At 39.9% G+C, this 7,083-nt stretch overlaps 1 long non-coding RNA gene across 1 annotated transcript in view; it reads right to left on the bottom strand.

The window, feature by feature from the left end:
* Positions 1 to 1,304: 1,304 nt before the first annotated feature.
* Positions 1,305 to 7,083, bottom strand: part of LOC109302589 — a 13,516-nt gene continuing 7,737 nt past the window's right edge. The window contains exons 2-3 of the long non-coding RNA XR_002098856.1: positions 4,023 to 4,028; positions 1,305 to 1,482 (exon numbers count right to left, since the gene is read on the bottom strand). This is a non-coding gene — a long non-coding RNA (uncharacterized LOC109302589). The remainder of the gene's footprint in view (positions 1,483 to 4,022; positions 4,029 to 7,083) is intronic.

The raw sequence follows: 7,083 nt of genomic DNA, 5'->3' as shown, positions 1-7,083 counted from the left end.
AGTATATGTAATTAATCTAAATAATTAATAGAAATATCACCATCTACTGGCAGATACAAGTATGTAGCCATGTTCAGAAGTCTGTAAGACCAACAAAGTTCATGAGAGAAATGGGTTCCTGACATTGACGCTCTTAAAAAAATGGGAAAATACTGTTTTGCTGTAGAATAATGCCTGCAAACTTTACCAGACTTCTGTGTGCATCTTAACCTAGCATACTGAGGTATTTCACAGTTTTTCTCCTCTCTGCCTGACTAGGTGAGGCTACCTTATGAAATTAACAATCATTTTATCTTCATGCAGCAGAAAGTAACACTTGTATTTGTTGAACTTTATGATCCAACTGGATCCAGCTGGAAAGCTCAGAACTTTATTTTACTTGTGGTGTCATCACTCGTTCAAGCTCCAGCACACGTGCATTTTAGCTACTGTGGATTAAGTTTAGTACCTCAAATATGAGGCACTACATAAACATGCATTAGGCTGCCCAGGTTCTCTGGGTATATGTGATATCTTTTATTAGACTGAGAAGTTGGAAAAAAGTTCTTTGCAAGCTTTTAGGCACAAGCACCCTTCTTCAGGCATAGGGAGTCTCTGCTGTTCTGAGATACCCAAGGAATGAAAGAGCTAAAAGTGTGACAGGATGTCAATGGGAATGTAAATAGGTGGAAATTAGGAAAACAAAAGGTAGAGAAGGGAAGGAGGTAGGGAAACAAGGGGAGGAGGGGAAGCCAAAGGTAAGTAAGGGATTCATAGATTCATATATTCATAGACATTAGGGCTGGAAGGGACCTCAGAGGATCATCAAATCCAGCCCCCTGCCCAAAAGGCAGGAGGTCAGCAGGGGTCATAGGATCCCAGCAAGATAAACATCCAAATGTTTCTTGAAGGTGTTCAAAGTAGGTGCTTGAACCACCTCCAGGGGCAGTCTATTCCACACCTTGGGGGCTCAGACAGTAAAGTACTTTCTTATGTCCAGCCTAAAATGGTCACGGAGGAGTTTGTGACCGTTCGATCTTGTGAACCCTTGGGGTGCTCCGGTGAACAGACTTCCCCCAGATCCTGGCGAACATCCCTGATAAGCTTATAGGGAGCCACCAAATCACCCCTGAGCCTGCGCTTTTCCAGGCTGAAGAGTAAGAGCCCCATATGGCTCTCAGCCTCTCATCATACGGTCTGTTTTTCTGACTTCTGATCATGCACATGGATCTTCTCTGGACTCTCTCAAGCTTCTCCACATCCTTTTTGAATTGTGGAGCCCAAAACTGAACGCAGTACTCCAGCTGTGGCCTCACCAAGGCCAAGTACAAGGGGAGAATGATGTCCTGGGGTTTGCTTGAGAAGCATCTATGGATGAAAGCCAGCGTTTTGCCCACTTTACTAGCCGTAGCATCACATTGAAGGCTCATGTTCATCTTGTGGTCAATAATGACCCACAAGTCCCTTTCATCCATAGTGCTATCCAGCATAGCACTACTGAGGCTTTCATCCTTTGTAGGCCTTTCTTTCAGATGCAGAAGGTGCTCTAGTTCCCTGAAGAGCCAAGGGGGCTGCTGTGCCCTTTTGCTGCCTTGCCTCCGAGATGAGATAGACTTTGTTTGTGCATCCAGGATCACTCCCTTGATAAGCAACAACTCTTCCTGAACTCCCCTCCCCTTTGGGTCGTGGTCCCTTAGGGCCTCACTGACTAGCTTCCTGAGCTACTGTAGTAGTTTTCCAAGGTAGAAAAGAAGCTGTCTGTGAAAAAGTAAATAGCTGGAAATCAGGAAGAAAAAGGTAGAAAAGGAAGGGAGTGGAGGAAGGGGTAGAAAAGCACAGTGTAAAAGGTCAGGTCTGGCAGATACCTGATGAATCAGATGTCAGACAGGTTGTAATGTGTCATAAATCCAATGTTTATATTGAGTCCATGATTTTTTTGTATCCAATAGATTTATTAAGTGAATTGCACCTGAAAGCTTGCAAATAACTTTTTTTCCAACTACTCAGTTGGTCAAATAAAAAATCTCACATCTACTCAAAGAACCTTGCCTGCCTATGTCCTTAGACCAACTCAGTTACAACCAAAAACCCAGCAGCATTAGGCTGCCCTAACACAGAGTAGCAAAGGCACATACATGTTTAGTGACACTTAATGCACTTAATGCACTTAATTTCTGCTGTGAATTAGTGTATTACCTCTGTTTTTGATGTAATATGCAGTGGAGTAAGCTATTGTGCATTAAAGCACACATGCACCTAGCTTCCTGGGAATTTATTACCCTAAAATTCTTCCAATCAGTGCAAATTACCTCATTATTATTTTATATTTTATTTCACATAATATATCCCTACTTTAGAAAGGAGAATATTATTGGCATAAGAATTCTCTTATTCCATTAAAAGGTGGGATGGGTCTTATTAAGAAATAGAAAAGAGAAAAAAATTACTGGCAATACATCCAGTTATTCACTTATTTATTTATTTTGCCATCTGTATCTGCAGTACATACTTGGTTTATGTTTTCAGGTATTTCTATGAAAATGGCATTGAGCGCAGCAGAAAGGTCAAGGAGAATGAGAAATGGAATAGAGGCTTAGAACTTGATTGGGAAGAGGTTATTGGAATGAGGATAATTTCAATCAAGTAGAGTGGACAGAAAGTATATTAGAAAAGATCTAGGAATAAATCTGCACTGCAAAAAGTTGATGTTCTATTGTGGACAATGCTTGAAATGTGGAGCTAAATGGGTTAAGAATTGGGGTGATACATAAGTGGACAGAGGATGTCTATAAGCACCAAAGAAGGAGCCAGTTGAAATAGAGGATCAAGAGATGTAGATAGCTGGGCAGGGAGGAAATGAAGGACAGGTGGAAGGATTACAAGTCTTCTCTTTTTATGGGTGCAAGCAGATGTTTGCTGCACCTAGTCTATGATTATATGGCTTACTTTAAGCTATGTAACTGCAGAAGTGGCTTGTGCACACACTCACTGGTGCCAGGAGTCACCTCAGAAACCTGATCTAACCTGTTCCCAATCTATCTTATTTCACCTTCTCACATGAACTCATTTAGATTGGGCCAGCCATTTTTTTGCTTGATTTAACATCCCTGAGCATCTGCACAGATAGCTCAACCTAACCCTAGTTAAAACAATCTAAATGTATGTCTGCACATACACTATGTTTATAATCCCCCTGCCCTCAAAAGCCTCCATCTGCAAATTTGCACTGTCTCTACTGTCTGCCAGAAAACAACCTGAGCATAGCTTTGCCTGTTATTTTCACAGAACATAGGCAAAGTGTCTGTGCTATGTATTTATCTTAAGGCAATGTTCAGTGTATGGAAGTTTGTATGTAATGCTTCATGTTTGTTTTGGGGTTGTTTCCTACAGGGCACATCTACACGTGATGGTACATCGCCATAGTGACACGTTACAGTGACTTAGCAACCATTTGCATGTACACATGACCAGCAGCTACTACACCATAGTAGTGTACTCCCTTGTTATAGTGTGCCATTAAGGTAAAGTGGTGGCTAAAAAATAACCGTGTACCCGGCGTACAGCACAGTACAGGCTGCTACTGCACCATGCTGTCGTACTTCCTTCTGGAAGTACTAAAGCATCTACACATGACCAGCAGCTACCTTTTTGTAAGTACTAAGGCATGGCACAGTAGCAGTCCGTATCGTGCCGTAGGCCAGGTGCACAGTTATATTTACTTCGCCATGGTGGTGCACTATAGTGATGGAGCGTACTGCTATAGTGAAGTAGCTGCTTCCAAAAGGAAGTACTACACCGTGGTGCAGTAGCAACTTCACCATACAGACACATGTAGACACATCCACACTGTTAAATACACATTGTTCACTTCTGCTCCTCTCCCCTCTCCCCTTTGAGTACCCATTCTTTGGTACCCATCTCTGTTCTTTTCCATAAACAGAGGAGCACTACTGAGCAATTTAAGATCCTGTAACAGATTCTTCCTGACAACTGCCTTACTACTAAATGGCCTGAAATCAGGATGCCTAATGGAACTGACAAACTCATAACTAGACTTTATGGCAAAGAGATCAATGAATGACTTTGTAACAGTCAATAATACAGCACACAAAATAACTCTCCTTTTAGCAAAAACAATTGTTTTGGAGTCCATTCAAACAAATCTCCTGCTCTTCATTGCACAAACACATCTAGGATTGGCAACTTTCTCTGAATTTACAAAACTGCCCTTGAGGAAATAAGAATGGAGAAAGCCTCACTTCAACCCTAGGTTAATGTTAAAGATAACCGGGAAATGAAATGTCTTTGCTTACTTTAAAATAAAAAACGAGAAGGCATTATTTCAAACCATACCTAAAAACAGTAAAAGCAGACTTTTTCTTAGCTCAGTGAATACTTGCCTGACTTGCAGGTAAGAAGGACAGAACCACTTTAAAAAATAACAACTGCCATGATACCAAACAAACCAGTGAATCCAATATTCAAGCCTGACATCATCCCACAAATGCTATATGTCCAGTTCAAACTAATGAAAGTAGTTAGATGGTTCCCTTGTTAAAGTATAGTGACATTTTATGAATGTTAAGGCATTTATTCTCACAGTACCCCTGTTAAGAAAGAACTAATATGCTCAATTTACAAACACTGAACTGAGCCAGAGATGGGTATATATATCCAGGATAACTGAAAATCATAGAAACAGTCTCACCCACACCTAATAAGCAGCAAGTAGACGCATAGATCTTTCATTGTGCATAGTTCTTTAACTTGTCAGGCTTCAATATCACCCAGTTCTTTGAATATCAAATGTCAACTAAGAGCTGTCCAAATTATGAAATATTTGGGAGAGTAAGAGTGGGCAGAGTGCTAATAATGTGGATTTTAAATTGCCATCTTATTTACATTTTATAACCTTTCAATAACAAGCAGCCAACAAAATCCTGGTTTGCTTCAGCTGGAAACTAGCTCTGAAAGACATGACTTGAAAACCTAACAAGTATAGTTCATGGGGGGAAAATAGTTTAATAGCATAAATCAACATGTGGTTTGACAGCAGAAAAGGAGTGATAAATAACTAACTAAATTACATGCATTTCTGGAGACCCCATTTCATTTTTTTCTCTCCACAGGTTAAAACTTGTTCTTTAGGTCCCAAGAAAATCCCTGACAGCCATTAGAAACAGAAAAATACTTGTTCAATATTTCAGCAGGAGGATTTTTTTTTCCCTTCATGTAGCAAAAAAAAAAAAGAAAGAAAGAAAGAAAGAAAAAGCTGTTTCAAGTGGCTGCCCTGCATTTTCTGATGCAGGGCACTTTAAAGGTTCTTTAGATGGCTGTAGACTTTCAGACTCCTTTGCCACAGTTAATAGACCGGTACAATGACTGGAAGACACAGCAAAGGGCTCTTTTAGATGTCTCTAATGACGATAATGCACAGTCATAATCATTTTACTCACGCTACAACGCCATTTTAAATATGTTTTGTACTACTTAAAGTTCAAAATAAATTTGTAAATGTGACATTTTGCTGATCATTCTCCTAACTGCAGTCATAGTAAATTAATTGTACGGTCTGGAATAGAACAGGCCAGCTAATGTCCAAGCTGACTGCCTGACACTCCAGTCAGCTCTGTCATTAATGTTTTTATTCAGCACAACAAAAGGTTGGTAGAATGGGCATTAGTAGCCTTTGAAGAAATGGATGAAAGAAACGGTTGATTACAAAAAAGTCTCCCAGTAGAAAGTATGAGTTTACAGAGCTGAATGATTCCAATCTCTCTCTGCATAGAAAAACAATCCACGTCAAATGTAACATCATATTGCAGCATCGGGAGATACTATTCTAATACTAGCTGGCAAATCCCACCATCTTCCTATAGCTATTACATCTGTCAAATGTTCAAGGTAGCAAAAGGAGGTTACATTATTTTGTGGACAAAAAATTCACATGCTAGCACACAGAATCAAGTCCAATTTATGTTTAACATTTGACCTCCAAAAATTTGTATCACACACTATAAAAGCTCAGAGACTCTGATCTGTTTCTAATAATGTTCCAGTGTTTCAGATTGTGGAATGTTTATGGTCTTAAAGAGATGCACATTGACAAGGATTAAGTGTCAAAAGATTAAATTTTGATGGTTAATGACTATTAGTCTCCGATTGTGTTCAAATTTGATTACTAACATTAATGTGACAATAATCACCAGTGTCTTCTAACACTGGTGGGGTGATCACTGCTGATATTGTCTGTAAAGACTATATGCCACAAAAGAGTAACTTAAAAAAAAAACCAGAAAAAGAATGAAAGTAAAGTACCATGTGCTAATTGCTGTGTATCTCAATATGATTAAAAAAGGAACTGATAGTAACACTTGTATTCAGGTAACCTAAACATCTCTGTTATGAAAGTCTTGCTTTTTTTGTTGTTGCTTTTTTTTTTGGGGGGGGGGGGGGGGTTGAGATGCTCAGATACCTTCAGTATTTGCAGCTAACTACTGAAATTAGGCAGGAAGAATGCTTTTGGGCTAGAGAAGTGCCTTTTCTTTGTCTCATGCATTTCCACTCAGATTTAGTTAAACTGCTAATTATTTAAAAAAGATGAGAGAAGGAGCAAAGCTGGGCTGAACCAATGACTGCCAGATCCAGCATACAGTTCCAGCTGTCTATATTCCTTCTTCAATGGCACTATATGGAGGAGGAATTCATCACCTCTTACTGTGGGAATGCTCTCTGCACATGAATTTTAAATTTTGCTTTTATTAAAGTAAACAATGAAATTACATGCATAAACTTTAATTAAAATATGGTTATTTAGGCTGCACTTGAAAATTAAGTGAATTTAGTTTTGGTCCTTTGTATGTATATGTTATGATTCAGGCTGGAGTTTCAAACTGCTAGGTATCAAGACCTTTGGGCCCCGGGGGAGGCTCACCTGGGCCTAGAGTGAGTGAGGATTTAGTTAGGGAGCTTCTGGAGGGGCTGGACGTTTTTAAGTCAGCCGGCCCGGATGATCTTCACCCTAGAGTCCTGAAGGAACTCGCTGGGGTCATTGCAAGTCCCCTGGCACGGCTTTATGAACACTCGTGGTGCTCTGGAGAGGTG

This window comes from Gavialis gangeticus, unplaced genomic scaffold (genome assembly GCF_001723915.1).
Source record: "Gavialis gangeticus isolate Ggan-Ray unplaced genomic scaffold, GavGan_comp1, whole genome shotgun sequence".
NCBI classification, from domain to species: domain Eukaryota; kingdom Metazoa; phylum Chordata; order Crocodylia; family Gavialidae; genus Gavialis; species Gavialis gangeticus.
This window is presented reverse-complemented; position numbering and strand designations above follow the sequence as displayed.